We start from the raw sequence: 24,386 nt of genomic DNA on the forward strand, positions 1-24,386 counted from the left end.
ACATACTGAAGAGAGAACAGTGTGAAATGAATCATACTCATCATTCTAGTAACATACTGAAGAGAGAACAGTGTGAAATGAATCATACTCATCATTCTAGTAACATACTGAGAGATGAATCATACTCATCATTCTAGTAACATACTGAAGAAGGAACAGTGTGAAATGAATCATACTCATCATTCTAGTAACATACTGAAGAGAGAACAGTGTGAAATGAATCATACTCATCATTCTAGTAACATACTGAAGAGAGAACAGTGTGAAATGAATCATACTCATCATTCTAGTAACATACTGAAGAGAGAACAGTGTGAAATGAATCATACTCATCATTCTAGTAACATACTGAAGAGAGAACAGTGTGAAATGAATCATACTCATCATTCTAGTAACATACTGAAGAGAGAACAGTGTGAAATGAATCATACTCATCATTCTAGTAACATACTGAAGAGAGAACAGTGTGAAATGAATCATACTCATCATTCTAGTAACATACTGAAGAGAGAACAGTGTGAAATGAATCATACTCATCATTCTAGTAACATACTGAAGAGAGAACAGTGTGAAATGAATCATACTCATCATTCTAGTAACATACTGAAGAGAGAACAGTGTGAAATGAATCATACTCATCATTCTAGTAACATACTGTAACATCACTGACTGAAGAGAGAACAGTGTGAAATGAATCATACTCATCATTCTAGTAACATACTGAAGAGAGAACAGTGTGAAATGAATCATACTCATCATTCTAGTAACATACTGAAGAGAGAACAGTGTGAAATGAATCATACTCATCATTCTAGTAACATACTGAAGAGAGAACAGTGTGAAATGAATCATACTCATCATTCTAGTAACATACTGAAGAGAGAACAGTGTGAAATGAATCATACTCATCATTCTAGTAACATACTGAAGAGAGAACAGTGTGAAATGAATCATACTCATCATTCTAGTAACATACTGAAGAGAGAACAGTGTGAAATGAATCATACTCATCATTCTAGTAACATACTGAAGAGAGAACAGTGTGAAATGAATCATACTCATCATTCTAGTAACATACTGAAGAGAGAACAGTGTGAAATGAATCATACTCATCATTCTAGTAACATACTGAAGAGAGAACAGTGTGAAATGAATCATACTCATCATTCTAGTAACATACTGAAGAGAGAACAGTGTGAAATGATCTCATCATTCTAGTAACATACTGAAGAGAGAACAGTGTGAAATGAATCATACTCATCATTCTAGTAACATACTGAAGAGAGAACAGTGTGAAATGAATCATACTCATCATTCTAGTAACATACTGAAGAGAGAACAGTGTGAAATGAATCATACTCATCATTCTAGTAACATACTGAAGAGAGAACAGTGTGAAATGAATCATACTCATCATTCTAGTAACATACTGAAGAGAGAACAGTGTGAAATGAATCATACTCATCATTCTAGTAACATACTGAAGAGAGAACAGTGTGAAATGAATCATACTCATCATTCTAGTAACATACTGAAGAGAGAACAGTGTGAAATGAATCATACTCATCATTCTAGTAACATACTGAAGAGAGAACAGTGTGAAATGAATCATACTCATCATTCTAGTAACATACTGAAGAGAGAACAGTGTGAAATGAATCATACTCATCATTCTAGTAACATACTGAAGAGAGAACAGTGTGAAATGAATCATACTCATCATTCTAGTAACATACTGAAGAGAGAACAGTGTGAAATGAATCATACTCATCATTCTAGTAACATACTGAAGAGAGAACAGTGTGAAATGAATCATACTCATCATAGTAACATACTGAAAGAGAGAACAGTGTGAAATGAATCATACTCATCATTCTAGTAACATACTGAAGAGAGAACAGTGTGAAATGAATCATACTCATCATTCTAGTAACATACTGAAGAGAGAACAGTGTGAAATGAATCATACTCATCATTCTAGTAACATACTGAAGAGAGAACAGTGTGAAATGAATCATACTCATCATTCTAGTAACATACTGAAGAGAGAACAGTGTGAAATGAATCATACTCATCATTCTAGTAACATACTGAAGAGAGAACAGTGTGAAATGAATCATACTCATCATTCTAGTAACATACTGAAGAGAGAACAGTGTGAAATGAATCATACTCATCATTCTAGTAACATACTGAAGAGAGAACAGTGTGAAATGAATCATACTCATCATTCTAGTAACATACTGAAGAGAGAACAGTGTGAAATGAATCATACTCATCATTCTAGTAACATACTGAAGAGAGAACAGTGTGAAATGAATCATACTCATCATTCTAGTAACATACTGAAGAGAGAACAGTGTGAAATGAATCATACTCATCATTCTAGTAACATACTGAAGAGAGAACAGTGTGAAATGAATCATACTCATCATTCTAGTAACATACTGAAGAGAGAACAGTGTGAAATGAATCATACTCATCATTCTAGTAACATACTGAAGAGAGAACAGTGTGAAATGAATCATACTCATCATTCTAGTAACATACTGAAGAGAGAACAGTGTGAAATGAATCATACTCATCATTCTAGTAACATACTGAAGAGAGAACAGTGTGAAATGAATCATACTCATCATTCTAGTAACATACTGAAGAGAGAACAGTGTGAAATGAATCATACTCATCATTCTAGTAACATACTGAAGAGAGAACAGTGTGAAATGAATCATACTCATCATTCTAGTAACATACTGAAGAGAGAACAGTGTGAAATGAATCATACTCATCATTCTAGTAACATACTGAAGAGAGAACAGTGTGAAATGAATCATACTCATCATTCTAGTAACATACTGAAGAGAGAACAGTGTGAAATGAATCATACTCATCATTCTAGTAACATACTGAAGAGAGAACAGTGTGAAATGAATCATACTCATCATTCTAGTAACATACTGAAGAGAGAACAGTGTGAAATGAATCATACTCATCATTCTAGTAACATACTGAAGAGAGAACAGTGTGAAATGAATCATACTCATCATTCTAGTAACATACTGAAGAGAGAACAGTGTGAAATGAATCATACTCATCATTCTAGTAACATACTGAAGAGAGAACAGTGTGAAATGAATCATACTCATCATTCTAGTAACATACTGAAGAGAGAACAGTGTGAAATGAATCATACTCATCATTCTAGTAACATCACTGTAACAAGAGAGAACAGTGTGAAATGAATCATACTCATCATTCTAGTAACATACTGAAGAGAGAACAGTGTGAAATGAATCATACTCATCATTCTAGTAACATACTGAAGAGAGAACAGTGTGAAATGAATCATACTCATCATTCTAGTAACATACTGAACTGAGAGAACAGTGTGAAATGAATCATACTCATCATTCTAGTCAACTCATCATTCTAGTAACAACTGAGAGAACAGTGTGAAATGAATCATACTCATCATTCTAGTAACATACTGAAGAGAGAACAGTGTGAAATGAATCATACTCATCATTCTAGTAACATACTGAAGAGAGAACAGTGTGAAATGAATCATACTCATCATTCTAGTAACATACTGAAGAGAGAACAGTGTGAAATGAATCATACTCATCATTCTAGTAACATACTGAAGAGAGAACAGTGTGAAATGAATCATACTCATCATTCTAGTAACATACTGAAGAGAGAACAGTGTGAAATGAATCATACTCATCATTCTAGTAACATACTGAAGAGAGAACAGTGTGAAATGAATCATACTCATCATTCTAGTAACATACTGAAGAGAGAACAGTGTGAAATGAATCATACTCATCATTCTAGTAACATACTGAAGAGAGAACAGTGTGAAATGAATCATACTCATCATTCTAGTAACATACAGTGTGAAATGAATCATACTCATCATTCTAGTAACATACTGAAGAGAGAACAGTGTGAAATGAATCATACTCATCATTCTAGTAACATACTGAAGAGAGAACAGTGTGAAATGAATCATACTCATCATTCTAGTAACATACTGAAGAGAGAACAGTGTGAAATGAATCATACTCATCATTCTAGTAACATACTGAAGAGAGAACAGTGTGAAATGAATCATACTCATCATTCTAGTAACATACTGAAGAGAGAACAGTGTGAAATGAATCATACTCATCATTCTAGTAACATACTGAAGAGAGAACAGTGTGAAATGAATCATACTCATCATTCTAGTAACATACTGAAGAGAGAACAGTGTGAAATGAATCATACTCATCATTCTAGTAACATACTGAAGAGAGAACAGTGTGAAATGAATCATACTCATCATTCTAGTAACATACTGAAGAGAGAACAGTGTGAAATGAATCATACTCATCATTCTAGTAACATACTGAGAGAGTGAAAGAACAGTGTGAAATGAATCATACTCATCATTCTAGTAACATACTGAAGAGAGAACAGTGTGAAATGAATCATACTCATCATTCTAGTAACATACTGAAGAGAGAACAGTGTGAAATGAATCATACTCATCATTCTAGTAACATACTGAAGAGAGAACAGTGTGAAATGAATCATACTCATCATTCTAGTAACATACTGTAACAAGAGAGAACAGTGTGAAATGAATCATACTCATCATTCTAGTAACATACTGAAGAGAGAACAGTGTGAAATGAATCATACTCATCATTCTAGTAACATACTGAAGAGAGAACAGTGTGAAATGAATCATACTCATCATTCTAGTAACATACTGAAGAGAGAACAGTGTGAAATGAATCATACTCATCATTCTAGTAACATACTGAAGAGAGAACAGTGTGAAATGAATCATACTCATCATTCTAGTAACATACTGAAGAGAGAACAGTGTGAAATGAATCATACTCATCATTCTAGTAACATACTGAAGAGAGAACAGTGTGAAATGAATCATACTCATCATTCTAGTAACATACTGAAGAGAGAACAGTGTGAAATGAATCATACTCATCATTCTAGTAACATACTGAAGAGAGAACAGTGTGAAATGAATCATACTCATCATTCTAGTAACATACTGAAGAGAGAACAGTGTGAAATGAATCATACTCATCAGTTCTGAAGAGAGAACAGTGTGAAATGAATCATACTCATCATTCTAGTAACATACTGAAGAGAGAACAGTGTGAAATGAATCATACTCATCATTCTAGTAACATACTGAAGAGAGAACAGTGTGAAATGAATCATACTCATCATTCTAGTAACATACTGAAGAGAGAACAGTGTGAAATGAATCATACTCATCATTCTAGTAACATACTGAAGAGAGAACAGTGTGAAATGAATCATACTCATCATTCTAGTAACATACTGAAGAGAGAACAGTGTGAAATGAATCATACTCATCATTCTAGTAACATACTGAAGAAGGAACAGTGTGAAATGAATCATACTCATCATTCTAGTAACATACTGAAGAGAGAACAGTGTGAAATGAATCATACTCATCATTCTAGTAACATACTGAAGAGAGAACAGTGTGAAATGAATCATACTCATCATTCTAGTAACATACTGAAGAGAGAACAGTGTGAAATGAATCATACTCATCATTCTAGTAACATACTGAAGAGAGAACAGTGTGAAATGAATCATACTCATCATTCTAGTAACATACTGAAGAGAGAACAGTGTGAAATGAATCATACTCATCATTCTAGTAACATACTGAAGAGAGAACAGTGTGAAATGAATCATACTCATCATTCTAGTAACATACTGAAGAGAGAACAGTGTGAAATGAATCATACTCATCATTCTAGTAACATACTGAAGAGAGAACAGTGTGAAATGAATCATACTCATCATTCTAGTAACATACTGAAGAGAGAACAGTGTGAAATGAATCATACTCATCATTCTAGTAACATACTGAAGAGAGAACAGTGTGAAATGAATCATACTCATCATTCTAGTAACATACTGAAGAGAGAACAGTGTGAAATGAATCATACTCATCATTCTAGTAACATACTGAAGAGAGAACAGTGTGAAATGAATCATACTCATCATTCTAGTAACATACTGAAGAGAGAACAGTGTGAAATGAATCATACTCATCATTCTAGTAACATACTGAAGAGAGAACAGTGTGAAATGAATCATACTCATCATTCTAGTAACATACTGAAGAGAGAACAGTGTGAAATGAATCATACTCATCATTCTAGTAACATACTGAAGAGAGAACAGTGTGAAATGAATCATACTCATCATTCTAGTAACATACTGAAGAGAGAACAGTGTGAAATGAATCATACTCATCATTCTAGTAACATACTGAAGAGAGAACAGTGTGAAATGAATCATACTCATCATTCTAGTAACATACTGAAGAGAGAACAGTGTGAAATGAATCATACTCATCATTCTAGTAACATACTGAAGAGAGAACAGTGTGAAATGAATCATACTCATCATTCTAGTAACATACTGAAGAGAGAACAGTGTGAAATGAATCATACTCATCATTCTAGTAACATACTGAAGAGAGAACAGTGTGAAATGAATCATACTCATCATTCTAGTAACATACTGAAGAGAGAACAGTGTGAAATGAATCATACTCATCATTCTAGTAACATACTGAAGAGAGAACAGTGTGAAATGAATCATACTCATCATTCTAGTAACATACTGAAGAGAGAACAGTGTGAAATGAATCATACTCATCATTCTAGTAACATACTGAAGAGAGAACAGTGTGAAATGAATCATACTCATCATTCTAGTAACATACTGAAGAGAGAACAGTGTGAAATGAATCATACTCATCATTCTAGTAACATACTGAAGAGAGAACAGTGTGAAATGAATCATACTCATCATTCTAGTAACATACTGAAGAGAGAACAGTGTGAAATGAATCATACTCATCATTCTAGTAACATACTGAAGAGAGAACAGTGTGAAATGAATCATACTCATCATTCTAGTAACATACTGAAGAGAGAACAGTGTGAAATGAATCATACTCATCATTCTAGTAACATACTGAAGAGAGAACAGTGTGAAAAGAGAGAACAGTGTGAAATGAATCATACTCATCATTCTAGTAACATACTGAAGAGAGAACAGTGTGAAATGAATCATACTCATCATTCTAGTAACATACTGAAGAGAGAACAGTGTGAAATGAATCATACTCATCATTCTAGTAACATACTGAAGAGAGAACAGTGTGAAATGAATCATACTCATCATTCTAGTAACATACTGAAGAGAGAACAGTGTGAAATGAATCATACTCATCATTCTAGTAACATACTGAAGAGAGAACAGTGTGAAATGAATCATACTCATCATTCTAGTAACATACTGAAGAGAGAACAGTGTGAAATGAATCATACTCATCATTCTAGTAACATACTGAAGAGAGAACAGTGTGAAATGAATCATACTCATCATTCTAGTAACATACTGAAGAGAGAACAGTGTGAAATGAATCATACTCATCATTCTAGTAACATACTGAAGAGAGAACAGTGTGAAATGAATCATACTCATCATTCTAGTAACATACTGAAGAGAGAACAGTGTGAAATGAATCATACTCATCATTCTAGTTACTGAAGAGAGAACAGTGTGAAATGAATCATACTCATCATTCTAGTAACATACTGAAGAGAGAACAGTGTGAAATGAATCATACTCATCATTCTAGTAACATACTGAAGAGAGAACAGTGTGAAATGAATCATACTCATCATTCTAGTAACATACTGAAGAGAGAACAGTGTGAAATGAATCATACTCATCATTCTAGTAACATACTGAAGAGAGAACAGTGTGAAATGAATCATACTCATCATTCTAGTAACATACTGAAGAGAGAACAGTGTGAAATGAATCATACTCATCATTCTAGTAACATACTGAAATGAATCATACTCATCATTCTAGAGAGAACAGTGTGAAATGAATCATACTCATCATTCTAGTAACATACTGAAGAGAGAACAGTGTGAAATGAATCATACTCATCATTCTAGTAACATACTGAAGAGAGAACAGTGTGAAATGAATCATACTCATCATTCTAGTAACATACTGAAGAGAGAACAGTGTGAAATGAATCATACTCATCATTCTAGTAACATACTGAAGAGAGAACAGTGTGAAATGAATCATACTCATCATTCTAGTAACATACTGAAGAGAGAACAGTGTGAAATGAATCATACTCATCATTCTAGTAACATACTGAAGAGAGAACAGTGTGAAATGAATCATACTCATCATTCTAGTAACATACTGAAGAGAGAACAGTGTGAAATGAATCATACTCATCATTCTAGTAACATACTGAAGAGAGAACAGTGTGAAATGAATCATACTCATCATTCTAGTAACATACTCACTGAAGAGAGAACAGTGTGAAATGAATCATACTCATCATTCTAGTAACATACTGAAGAGAGAACAGTGTGAAATGAATCATACTCATCATTCTAGTAACATACTGAAGAGAGAACAGTGTGAAATGAATCATACTCATCATTCTAGTAACACACTGAAGAGAGAACAGTGTGAAATGAATCATACTCATCATTCTAGTAACATACTGAAGAGAGAACAGTGTGAAATGAATCATACTCATCATTCTAGTAACATACTGAAGAGAGAACAGTGTGAAATGAATCATACTCATCATTCTAGTAACATACTGAAGAGAGAACAGTGTGAAATGAATCATACTCATCATTCTAGTAACATACTGAAATGAATCATACTCATCATTCTAGTAACATACTGAAGAGAGAACAGTGTGAAATGAATCATACTCATCATTCTAGTAACATACTGAAGAGAGAACAGTGTGAAATGAATCATACTCATCATTCTAGTAACATACTGAAGAGAGAACAGTGTGAAATGAATCATACTCATCATTCTAGTAACATACTGAAGAGAGAACAGTGTGAAATGAATCATACTCATCATTCTAGTAACATACTGAAGAGAGAACAGTGTGAAATGAATCATACTCATCATTCTAGTAACATACTGAAGAGAGAACAGTGTGAAATGAATCATACTCATCATTCTAGTAACATACTGAAGAGAGAACAGTGTGAAATGAATCATACTCATCATTCTAGTAACATACTGAAGAGAGAACAGTGTGAAATGAATCATACTCATCATTCTAGTAACATACTGAAGAGAGAACAGTGTGAAATGAATCATACTCATCATTCTAGTAACATACTGAAGAGAGAACAGTGTGAAATGAATCATACTCATCATTCTAGTAACATACTGAAGAGAGAACAGTGTGAAATGAATCATACTCATCATTCTAGTAACATACTGAAGAGAGAACAGTGTGAAATGAATCATACTCATCATTCTAGTAACATACTGAAGAGAGAACAGTGTGAAATGAATCATACTCATCATTCTAGTAACATACTGAAGAGAGAACAGTGTGAAATGAATCATACTCATCATTCTAGTAACATACTGAAGAGAGAACAGTGTGAAATGAATCATACTCATCATTCTAGTAACATACTGAAGAGAGAACAGTGTGAAATGAATCATACTCATCATTCTAGTAACATACTGAAGAGAGAACAGTGTGAAATGAATCATACTCATCATTCTAGTAACATACTGAAGAGAGAACAGTGTGAAATGAATCATACTCATCATTCTAGTAACATACTGAAGAGAGAACAGTGTGAAATGAATCATACTCATCATTCTAGTAACATACTGAAGAGAGAACAGTGTGAAATGAATCATACTCATCATTCTAGTAACATACTGAAGAGAGAACAGTGTGAAATGAATCATACTCATCATTCTAGTAACATACTGAAGAGAGAACAGTGTGAAATGAATCATACTCATCATTCTAGTAACATACTGAAGAGAGAACAGTGTGAAATGAATCATACTCATCATTCTAGTAACATACTGAAGAGAGAACAGTGTGAAATGAATCATACTCATCATTCTAGTAACATACTGAAGAGAGAACAGTGTGAAATGAATCATACTCATCATTCTAGTAACATACTGAAGAGAGAACAGTGTGAAATGAATCATACTCATCATTCTAGTAACATACTGAAGAGAGAACAGTGTGAAATGAATCATACTCATCATTCTAGTAACATACTGAAGAGAGAACAGTGTGAAATGAATCATACTCATCATTCTAGTAACATACTGAAGAGAGAACAGTGTGAAATGAATCATACTCATCATTCTAGTAACATACTGAAGAGAGAACAGTGTGAAATGAATCATACTCATCATTCTAGTAACATACTGAAGAGAGAACAGTGTGAAATGAATCATACTCATCATTCTAGTAACATACTGAAGAGAGAACAGTGTGAAATGAATCATACTCATCATTCTAGTAACATACTGAAGAGAGAACAGTGTGAAATGAATCATACTCATCATTCTAGTAACATACTGAAGAGAGAACAGTGTGAAATGAATCATACTCATCATTCTAGTAACATACTGAAGAGAGAACAGTGTGAAATGAATCATACTCATCATTCTAGTAACATACTGAAGAGAGAACAGTGTGAAATGAATCATACTCATCATTCTAGTAACATACTGAAGAGAGAACAGTGTGAAATGAATCATACTCATCATTCTAGTAACATACTGAAGAGAGAACAGTGTGAAATGAATCATACTCATCATTCTAGTAACATACTGAAGAGAGAACAGTGTGAAATGAATCATACTCATCATTCTAGTAACATACTGAAGAGAGAACAGTGTGAAATGAATCATACTCATCATTCTAGTAACATACTGAAGAGAGAACAGTGTGAAATGAATCATACTCATCATTCTAGTAACATACTGAAGAGAGAACAGTGTGAAATGAATCATACTCATCATTCTAGTAACATACTGAAGAGAGAACAGTGTGAAATGAATCATACTCATCATTCTAGTAACATACTGAAGAGAGAACAGTGTGAAATGAATCATACTCATCATTCTAGTAACATACTGAAGAGAGAACAGTGTGAAATGAATCATACTCATCATTCTAGTAACATACTGAAGAGAGAACAGTGTGAAATGAATCATACTCATCATTCTAGTAACATACTGAAGAGAGAACAGTGTGAAATGAATCATACTCATCATTCTAGTAACATACTGAAGAGAGAACAGTGTGAAATGAATCATACTCATCATTCTAGTAACATACTGAAGAGAGAACAGTGTGAAATGAATCATACTCATCATTCTAGTAACATACTGAAGAGAGAACAGTGTGAAATGAATCATACTCATCATTCTAGTAACATACTGAAGAGAGAACAGTGTGAAATGAATCATACTCATCATTCTAGTAACATACTGAAGAGAGAACAGTGTGAAATGAATCATACTCATCATTCTAGTAACATACTGAAGAGAGAACAGTGTGAAATGAATCATACTCATCATTCTAGTAACATACTGAAGAGAGAACAGTGTGAAATGAATCATACTCATCATTCTAGTAACATACTGAAGAGAGAACAGTGTGAAATGAATCATACTCATCATTCTAGTAACATACTGAAGAGAGAACAGTGTGAAATGAATCATACTCATCATTCTAGTAACATACTGAAGAGAGAACAGTGTGAAATGAATCATACTCATCATTCTAGTAACATACTGAAGAGAGAACAGTGTGAAATGAATCATACTCATCATTCTAGTAACATACTGAAGAGAGAACAGTGTGAAATGAATCATACTCATCATTCTAGTAACATACTGAAGAGAGAACAGTGTGAAATGAATCATACTCATCATTCTAGTAACATACTGAAGAGAGAACAGTGTGAAATGAATCATACTCATCATTCTAGTAACATACTGAAGAGAGAACAGTGTGAAATGAATCATACTCATCATTCTAGTAACATACTGAAGAGAGAACAGTGTGAAATGAATCATACTCATCATTCTAGTAACATACTGAAGAGAGAACAGTGTGAAATGAATCATACTCATCATTCTAGTAACATACTGAAGAGAGAACAGTGTGAAATGAATCATACTCATCATTCTAGTAACATACTGAAGAGAGAACAGTGTGAAATGAATCATACTCATCATTCTAGTAACATACTGAAGAGAGAACAGTGTGAAATGAATCATACTCATCATTCTAGTAACATACTGAAGAGAGAACAGTGTGAAATGAATCATACTCATCATTCTAGTAACATACTGAAGAGAGAACAGTGTGAAATGAATCATACTCATCATTCTAGTAACATACTGAAGAGAGAACAGTGTGAAATGAATCATACTCATCATTCTAGTAACATACTGAAGAGAGAACAGTGTGAAATGAATCATACTCATCATTCTAGTAACATACTGAAGAGAGAACAGTGTGAAATGAATCATACTCATCATTCTAGTAACATACTGAAGAGAGAACAGTGTGAAATGAATCATACTCATCATTCTAGTAACATACTGAAGAGAGAACAGTGTGAAATGAATCATACTCATCATTCTAGTAACATACTGAAGAGAGAACAGTGTGAAATGAATCATACTCATCATTCTAGTAACATACTGAAGAGAGAACAGTGTGAAATGAATCATACTCATCATTCTAGTAACATACTGAAGAGAGAACAGTGTGAAATGAATCATACTCATCATTCTAGTAACATACTGAAAGCAGAACAGTGTGAAATGAATCATACTCATCATTCTAGTAACATACTGAAGAGAGAACAGTGTGAAATGAATCATACTCATCATTCTAGTAACATACTGAAGAGAGAACAGTGTGAAATGAATCATACTCATCATTCTAGTAACATACTGAAGAGAGAACAGTGTGAAATGAATCATACTCATCATTCTAGTAACATACTGAAGAGAGAACAGTGTGAAATGAATCATACTCATCATTCTAGTAACATACTGAAGAGAGAACAGTGTGAAATGAATCATACTCATCATTCTAGTAACATACTGAAGAGAGAACAGTGTGAAATGAATCATACTCATCATTCTAGTAACATACTGAAGAGAGAACAGTGTGAAATGAATCATACTCATCATTCTAGTAACATACTGAAGAGAGAACAGTGTGAAATGAATCATACTCATCATTCTAGTAACATACTGAAGAGAGAACAGTGTGAAATGAATCATACTCATCATTCTAGTAACATACTGAAGAGAGAACAGTGTGAAATGAATCATACTCATCATTCTAGTAACATACTGAAGAGAGAACAGTGTGAAATGAATCATACTCATCATTCTAGTAACATACTGAAGAGAGAACAGTGTGAAATGAATCATACTCATCATTCTAGTAACATACTGAAGAGAGAACAGTGTGAAATGAATCATACTCATCATTCTAGTAACATACTGAAGAGAGAACAGTGTGAAATGAATCATACTCATCATTCTAGTAACATACTGAAGAGAGAACAGTGTGAAATGAATCATACTCATCATTCTAGTAACATACTGAAGAGAGAACAGTGTGAAATGAATCATACTCATCATTCTAGTAACATACTGAAGAGAGAACAGTGTGAAATGAATCATACTCATCATTCTAGTAACATACTGAAGAGAGAACAGTGTGAAATGAATCATACTCATCATTCTAGTAACATACTGAAGAGAGAACAGTGTGAAATGAATCATACTCATCATTCTAGTAACATACTGAAGAGAGAACAGTGTGAAATGAATCATACTCATCATTCTAGTAACATACTGAAGAGAGAACAGTGTGAAATGAATCATACTCATCATTCTAGTAACATACTGAAGAGAGAACAGTGTGAAATGAATCATACTCATCATTCTAGTAACATACTGAAGAGAGAACAGTGTGAAATGAATCATACTCATCATTCTAGTAACATACTGAAGAGAGAACAGTGTGAAATGAATCATACTCATCATTCTAGTAACATACTGAAGAGAGAACAGTGTGAAATGAATCATACTCATCATTCTAGTAACATACTGAAGAGAGAACAGTGTGAAATGAATCATACTCATCATTCTAGTAACATACTGAAGAGAGAACAGTGTGAAATGAATCATACTCATCATTCTAGTAACATACTGAAGAGAGAACAGTGTGAAATGAATCATACTCATCATTCTAGTAACATACTGAAGAGAGAACAGTGTGAAATGAATCATACTCATCATTCTAGTAACATACTGAAGAGAGAACAGTGTGAAATGAATCATACTCATCATTCTAGTAACATACTGAAGAGAGAACAGTGTGAAATGAATCATACTCATCATTCTAGTAACATACTGAAGAGAGAACAGTGTGAAATGAATCATACTCATCATTCTAGTAACATACTGAAGAGAGAACAGTGTGAAATGAATCATACTCATCATTCTAGTAACATACTGAAGAGAGAACAGTGTGAAATGAATCATACTCATCATTCTAGTAACATACTGAAGAGAGAACAGTGTGAAATGAATCATACTCATCATTCTAGTAACATACTGAAGAGAGAACAGTGTGAAATGAATCATACTCATCATTCTAGTAACATACTGAAGAGAGAACAGTGTGAAATGAATCATACTCATCATTCTAGTAACATACTGAAGAGAGAACAGTGTGAAATGAATCATACTCATCATTCTAGTAACATACTGAAGAGAGAACAGTGTGAAATGAATCATACTCATCATTCTAGTAACATACTGAAGAGAGAACAGTGTGAAATGAATCATACTCATCATTCTAGTAACATACTGAAGAGAGAACAGTGTGAAATGAATCATACTCATCATTCTAGTAACATACTGAAGAGAGAACAGTGTGAAATGAATCATACTCATCATTCTAGTAACATACTGAAGAGAGAACAGTGTGAAATGAATCATACTCATCATTCTAGTAACATACTGAAGAGAGAACAGTGTGAAATGAATCATACTCATCATTCTAGTAACATACTGAAGAGAGAACAGTGTGAAATGAATCATACTCATCATTCTAGTAACATACTGAAGAGAGAACAGTGTGAAATGAATCATACTCATCATTCTAGTAACATACTGAAGAGAGAACAGTGTGAAATGAATCATACTCATCATTCTAGTAACATACTGAAGAGAGAACAGTGTGAAATGAATCATACTCATCATTCTAGTAACATACTGAAGAGAGAACAGTGTGAAATGAATCATACTCATCATTCTAGTAACATACTGAAGAGAGAACAGTGTGAAATGAATCATACTCATCATTCTAGTAACATACTGAAGAGAGAACAGTGTGAAATGAATCATACTCATCATTCTAGTAACATACTGAGAGAGAGAACAGTGTGAAATGAATCATACTCATCATTCTAGTAACATACTGAAGAGAGAACAGTGTGAAATGAATCATACTCATCATTCTAGTAACATACTGAAGAGAGAACAGTGTGAAATGAATCATACTCATCATTCTAGTAACATACTGAAGAGAGAACAGTGTGAAATGAATCATACTCATCATTCTAGTAACATACTGAAGAGAGAACAGTGTGAAATGAATCATACTCATCATTCTAGTAACATACTGAAGAGAGAACAGTGTGAAATGAATCATACTCATCATTCTAGTAACATACTGAAGAGAGAACAGTGTGAAATGAATCATACTCATCATTCTAGTAACATACTGAAGAGTGTGAGAACAGTGTGAAATGAATCATACTCATCATTCTAGTAACATACTGAAGAGAGAACAGTGTGAAATGAATCATACTCATCATTCTAGTAACATACTGAAGAGAGAACAGTGTGAAATGAATCATACTCATCATTCTAGTAACATACTGAAGAGAGAACAGTGTGAAATGAATCATACTCATCATTCTAGTAACATACTGAAGAGAGAACAGTGTGAAATGAATCATACTCATCATTCTAGTAACATACTGAAGAGAGAACAGTGTGAAATGAATCATACTCATCATTCTAGTAACATACTGAAGAGAGAACAGTGTGAAATGAATCATACTCATCATTCTAGTAACATACTGAAGAGAGAACAGTGTGAAATGAATCATACTCATCATTCTAGTAACAGTGTGAAATGAATCATACTCATCACTGTAACATACTGAAGAGAGAACAGTGTGAAATGAATCATACTCATCATTCTAGTAACATACTGAAGAGAGAACAGTGTGAAATGAATCATACTCATCATTCTAGTATCATACTGAAAGCAGAACAGTGTGAAATGAATCATACTCATCATTCTAGTAACATACTGAAGAGAGAACAGTGTGAAATGAATCATACTCATCATTCTAGTAACATACTGAAGAGAGAACAGTGTGAAATGAATCATACTCATCATTCTAGTAACATACTGAAGAGAGAACAGTGTGAAATGAATCATACTCATCATTCTAGTAACATACTGAAGAGAGAACAGTGTGAAATGAATCATACTCATCATTCTAGTAACATACTGAAGAGAGAACAGTGTGAAATGAATCATACTCATCATTCTAGTAACATACTGAAGAGAGAACAGTGTGAAATGAATCATACTCATCATTCTAGTAACATACTGAAGAGAGAACAGTGTGAAATGAATCATACTCATCATTCTAGTAACATACTGAAGAAGAACAGAGAACAGTGTGAAATGAATCATACTCATCATTCTAGTAACATACTGAAGAGAGAACAGTGTGAAATGAATCATACTCATCATTCTAGTAACATCACTGAACTGAAGAGAGAACAGTGTGAAATGAATCATACTCATCATTCTAGTAACATACTGAAGAGAGAACAGTGTGAAATGAATCATACTCATCATTCTAGTAACATACTGAAGAGAGAACAGTGTGAAATGAATCATACTCATCATTCTAGTAACATACTGAAGAGAGAACAGTGTGAAATGAATCATACTCATCATTCTAGTAACATACTGAAGAGAGAACAGTGTGAAATGAATCATACTCATCATTCTAGTAACATACTGAAGAGAGAACAGTGTGAAATGAATCATACATCATCATTCTAGTAACATACTCATCATTCTAGTAACATACTGAAGAGAGAACAGTGTGAAATGAATCATACTCATCATTCTAGTAACATACTGAAGAGAGAACAGTGTGAAATGAATCATACTCATCATTCTAGTAACATACTGAAGAGAGAACAGTGTGAAATGAATCATACTCATCATTCTAGTAACATACTGAAGAGAGAACAGTGTGAAATGAATCATACTCATCATTCTAGTAACATACTGAAGAGAGAACAGTGTGAAATGAATCATACTCATCATTCTAGTAACATACTGAAGAGAGAACAGTGTGAAATGAATCATACTCATCATTCTAGTAACATACTGAAGAGAGAACAGTGTGAAATGAATCATACTCATCATTCTAGTAACATACTGAAGAGAGAACAGTGTGAAATGAATCATACTCATCATTCTAGTAACATACTGAAGAGAGAACAGTGTGAAATGAATCATACTCATCATTCTAGTAACATACTGAAGAGAGAACAGTGTGAAATGAATCATACTCATCATTCTAGTAACATACTGAAGAGAGAACAGTGTGAAATGAATCATACTCATCATTCTAGTAACATACTGAAGAGAGAACAGTGTGAAATGAATCATACTCATCATTCTAGTAACATACTGAAGAGAGAACAGTGTGAAATGAATCATACTCATCATTCTAGTAACATACTGAAGAGAGAACAGTGTGAAATGAATCATACTCATCATTCTAGTAACATACTGAAGAGAGAACAGTGTGAAATGAATCATACTCATCATTCTAGTAACATACTGAAGAGAGAACAGTGTGAAATGAATCATACTCATCATTCTAGTAACATACTGAAGAGAGAACAGTGTGAAATGAATCATACTCATCATTCTAGTAACATACTGAAGAGAGAACAGTGTGAAATGAATCATACTCATCATTCTAGTAACATACTGAAGAGAGAACAGTGTGAAATGAATCATACTCATCATTCTAGTAACATACTGAAGAGAGAACAGTGTGAAATGAATCATACTCATCATTCTAGTAACATACTGAAGAGAGAACAGTGTGAAATGAATCATACTCATCATTCTAGTAACATACTGAAGAGAGAACAGTGTGAAATGAATCATACTCATCATTCTAGTAACATACTGAAGAGAGAACAGTGTGAAATGAATCATACTCATCATTCTAGTAACATACTGAAGAGAGAACAGTGTGAAATGAATCATACTCATCATTCTAGTAACATACTGAAGAGAGAACAGTGTGAAATGAATCATACTCATCATTCTAGTAACATACTGAGAGAGAGAACAGTGTGAAATGAATCATACTCATCATTCTAGTAACATACTGAAGAGAGAACAGTGTGAAATGAATCATACTCATCATTCTAGTAACATACTGAAGAGAGAACAGTGTGAAATGAATCATACTCATCATTCTAGTAACATACTGAAGAGAGAACAGTGTGAAATGAATCATACTCATCATTCTAGTAACATACTGAAGAGAGAACAGTGTGAAATGAATCATACTCATCATTCTAGTAACATACTGAAGAGAGAACAGTGTGAAATGAATCATACTCATCATTCTAGTAACATACTGAAGAGAGAACAGTGTGAAATGAATCATACTCATCATTCTAGTAACATACTGAAGAGAGAACAGTGTGAAATGAATCATACTCATCATTCTAGTAACATACTGAAGAGAGAACAGTGTGAAATGAATCATACTCATCATACTGAAGAGAGAACAGTGTGAAATGAATAGTCAACATACTGAAGAGAGAACAGTGTGAAATGAATCATACTCATCATTCTAGTAACATACTGAAGAGAGAACAGTGTGAAATGAATCATACTCATCATTCTAGTAACATACTGAAGAGAGAACAGTGTGAAATGAATCATACTCATCATTCTAGTAACATACTGAAGAGAGAACAGTGTGAAATGAATCATACTCATCATTCTAGTAACATACTGAAGAGAGAACAGTGTGAAATGAATCATACTCATCATTCTAGTAACATACTGAAGAGAGAACAGTGTGAAATGAATCATACTCATCATTCTAGTAACATACTGAAGAGAGAACAGTGTGAAATGAATCATACTCATCATTCTAGTAACATACTGAAGAGAGAACAGTGTGAAATGAATCATACTCATCATTCTAGTAACATACTGAAGAGAGAACAGTGTGAAATGAATCATACTCATCATTCTAGTAACATACTGAAGAGAGAACAGTGTGAAATGAATCATACTCATCATTCTAGTAACATACTGAAGAGAGAACAGTGTGAAATGAATCATACTCATCATTCTAGTAACATACTGAAGAGAGAACAGTGTGAAATGAATCATACTCATCATTCTAGTAACATACTGAAGAGAGAACAGTGTGAAATGAATCATACTCATCATTCTAGTAACATACTGAAGAGAGAACAGTGTGAAATGAATCATACTCATCATTCTAGTAACATACTGAAGAGAGAACAGTGTGAAATGAATCATACTCATCATTCTAGTAACATACTGAAGAGAGAACAGTGTGAAATGAATCATACTCATCATTCTAGTAACATACTGAAGAGAGAACAGTGTGAAATGAATCATACTCATCATTCTAGTAACATACTGAAGAGAGAACAGTGTGAAATGAATCATACTCATCATTCTAGTAACATACTGAAGAGAGAACAGTGTGAAATGAATCATACTCATCATTCTAGTAACATACTGAAGAGAGAACAGTGTGAAATGAATCATACTCATCATTCTAGTAACATACTGAAGAGAGAACAGTGTGAAATGAATCATACTCATCATTCTAGTAACATACTGAAGAGAGAACAGTGTGAAATGAATCATACTCATCATTCTAGTAACACTGAAGAGAGAACTGAAGAGAGAACAGTGTGAAATGAATCATACTCATCATTCTAGTAACATACTGAAGAGAGAACAGTGTGAAATGAATCATACTCATCATTCTAGTAACATACTGAAGAGAGAACAGTGTGAAATGAATCATACTCATCATTCTAGTAACATACTGAAGAGAGAACAGTGTGAAATGAATCATACTCATCATTCTAGTAACATACTGAAGAGAGAACAGTGTGAAATGAATCATACTCATCATTCTAGTAACATACTGAAGAGAGAACAGTGTGAAATGAATCATACTCATCATTCTAGTAACATACTGAAGAGAGAACAGTGTGAAATGAATCATACTCATCATTCTAGTAACATACTGAAGAGAGAACAGTGTGAAATGAATCATACTCATCATTCTAGTAACATACTGAAGAGAGAACAGTGTGAAATGAATCATACTCATCATTCTAGTAACATACTGAAGAGAGAACAGTGTGAAATGAATCATACTCATCATTCTAGTAACATACTGAAGAGAGAACAGTGTGAAATGAATCATACTCATCATTCTAGTAACATACTGAAGAGAGAACAGTGTGAAATGAATCATACTCATCATTCTAGTAACATACTGAAGAGAGAACAGTGTGAAATGAATCATACTCATCATTCTAGTAACATCACTGTAACATACTGAGAGAACAGTGTGAAATGAATCATACTCATCATTCTAGTAACATACTGAAGAGAGAACAGTGTGAAATGAATCATACTCATCATTCTAGTAACATACTGAAGAGAGAACAGTGTGAAATGAATCATACTCATCATTCTAGTAACATACTGAAATGAATCATACTCATCATTCTAGTAACAGAGAACAGTGTGAAATGAATCATACTCATCATTCTAGTAACATACTGAAGAGAGAACAGTGTGAAATGAATCATACTCATCATTCTAGTAACATACTGAAGAGAGAACAGTGTGAAATGAATCATACTCATCATTCTAGTAACATACTGAGAGAGAGAACAGTGTGAAATGAATCATACTCATCATTCTAGTAACATACTGAAGAGAGAACAGTGTGAAATGAATCATACTCATCATTCTAGTAACATACTGAAGAGAGAACAGTGTGAAATGAATCATACTCATCATTCTAGTAACATACTGAAGAGAGAACAGTGTGAAATGAATCATACTCATCATTCTAGTAACATACTGAAGAGAGAACAGTGTGAAATGAATCATACTCATCATTCTAGTAACATACTGAAGAGAGAACAGTGTGAAATGAATCATACTCATCATTCTAGTAACATACTGAAGAGAGAACAGTGTGAAATGAATCATACTCATCATTCTAGTAACATACTGAAGAGAGAACAGTGTGAAATGAATCATACTCATCATTCTAGTAACATACTGAAGAGAGAACAGTGTGAAATGAATCATACTCATCATTCTAGTAACATACTGAAGAGAGAACAGTGTGAAATGAATCATACTCATCATTCTAGTAACATACTGAAGAGAGAACAGTGTGAAATGAATCATACTCATCATTCTAGTAACATACTGAAGAGAGAACAGTGTGAAATGAATCATACTCATCATTCTAGTAACATACTGAAGAGAGAACAGTGTGAAATGAATCATACTCATCATTCTAGTAACATACTGAAGAGAGAACAGTGTGAAATGAATCATACTCATCATTCTAGTAACATACTGAAGAGAGAACAGTGTGAAATGAATCATACTCATCATTCTAGTAACATACTGAAGAGAGAACAGTGTGAAATGAATCATACTCATCATTCTAGTAACATACTGAAGAGAGAACAGTGTGAAATGAATCATACTCATCATTCTAGTAACATACTGAAGAGAGAACAGTGTGAAATGAATCATACTCATCATTCTAGTAACATACTGAAGAGAGAACAGTGTGAAATGAATCATACTCATCATTCTAGTAACATACTGAAGAGAGAACAGTGTGAAATGAATCATACTCATCATTCTAGTAACATACTGAAGAGAGAACAGTGTGAAATGAATCATACTCATCATTCTAGTAACATACTGAAGAGAGAACAGTGTGAAATGAATCATACTCATCATTCTAGTAACATACTGAAGAGAGAACAGTGTGAAATGAATCATACTCATCATTCTAGTAACATACTGAAGAGAGAACAGTGTGAAATGAATCATACTCATCATTCTAGTAACATACTGAAGAGAGAACAGTGTGAAATGAATCATACTCATCATTCTAGTAACATACTGAAGAGAGAACAGTGTGAAATGAATCATACTCATCATTCTAGTAACATACTGAAGAGAGAACAGTGTGAAATGAATCATACTCATCATTCTAGTAACATACTGAGAGAGAACAGTGTGAAATGAATCATACTCATCATTCTAGTAACATACTGAAGAGAGAACAGTGTGAAATGAATCATACTCATCATTCTAGTAACATACTGAAGAGAGAACAGTGTGAAATGAATCATACTCATCATTCTAGTAACATACTGAAGAGAGAACAGTGTGAAATGAATCATACTCATCATTCTAGTAACATACTGAAGAGAGAACAGTGTGAAATGAATCATACTCATCATTCTAGTAACATACTGAAGAGAGAACAGTGTGAAATGAATCATACTCATCATTCTAGTAACATACTGAAGAGAGAACAGTGTGAAATGAATCATACTCATCATTCTAGTAACATACTGAAGAGAGAACAGTGTGAAATGAATCATACTCATCATTCTAGTAACATACTGAAGAGAGAACAGTGTGAAATGAATCATACTCATCATTCTAGTAACATACTGAAGAGAGAACAGTGTGAAATGAATCATACTCATCATTCTAGTAACATACTGAAGAGAGAACAGTGTGAAATGAATCATACTCATCATTCTAGTAACATACTGAAGAGAGAACAGTGTGAAATGAATCATACTCATCATTCTAGTAACATACTGAAGAGAGAACAGTGTGAAATGAATCATACTCATCATTCTAGTAACATACTGAAGAACAGAGAACAGTGTGAAATGAATCATACTCATCATTCTAGTAACATACTGAAGAGAGAACAGTGTGAAATGAATCATACTCATCATTCTAGTAACATACTGAAGAGAGAACAGTGTGAAATGAATCATACTCATCATTCTAGTAACATACTGAAGAGAGAACAGTGTGAAATGAATCATACTCATCATTCTAGTAACATACTGAAGAGAGAACAGTGTGAAATGAATCATACTCATCATTCTAGTAACATACTGAAGAGAGAACAGTGTGAAATGAATCATACTCATCATTCTAGTAACATACTGAAGAGAGAACAGTGTGAAATGAATCATACTCATCATTCTAGTAACATACTGAAGAGAGAACAGTGTGAAATGAATCATACTCATCATTCTAGTAACATACTGAAGAGAGAACAGTGTGAAATGAATCATACTCATCATTCTAGTAACATACTGAAGAGAGAACAGTGTGAAATGAATCATACTCATCATTCTAGTAACATACTGAAGAGAGAACAGTGTGAAATGAATCATACTCATCATTCTAGTAACATACTGAAGAGAGAACAGTGTGAAATGAATCATACTCATCATTCTAGTAACATACTGAAGAGAGAACAGTGTGAAATGAATCATACTCATCATTCTAGTAACATACTGAAGAGAGAACAGTGTGAAATGAATCATACTCATCATTCTAGTAACATACTGAAGAGAGAACAGTGTGAAATGAATCATACTCATCATTCTAGTAACATACTGAAGAGAGAACAGTGTGAAATGAATCATACTCATCATTCTAGTAACATACTGAAGAGAGAACAGTGTGAAATGAATCATACTCATCATTCTAGTAACATACTGAAGAGAGAACAGTGTGAAATGAATCATACTCATCATTCTAGTAACATACTGAAGAGAGAACAGTGTGAAATGAATCATACTCATCATTCTAGTAACATACTGAAGAGAGAACAGTGTGAAATGAATCATACTCATCATTCTAGTAACATACTGAATCATACTCATCATTCTAGTAACATAGAGAACAGTGTGAAATGAATCATACTCATCATTCTAGTAACATACTGAAGAGAGAACAGTGTGAAATGAATCATACTCATCATTCTAGTAACATACTGAAGAGAGAACAGTGTGAAATGAATCATACTCATCATTCTAGTAACATACTGAAGAGAGAACAGTGTGAAATGAATCATACTCATCATTCTAGTAACATACTGAAGAGAGAACAGTGTGAAATGAATCATACTCATCATTCTAGTAACATACTGAAGAGAGTGTGA

This window comes from Tachypleus tridentatus, chromosome 2 (assembly GCF_004210375.1).
Source record: "Tachypleus tridentatus isolate NWPU-2018 chromosome 2, ASM421037v1, whole genome shotgun sequence".
Classification (NCBI taxonomy): domain Eukaryota; kingdom Metazoa; phylum Arthropoda; class Merostomata; order Xiphosura; family Limulidae; genus Tachypleus; species Tachypleus tridentatus.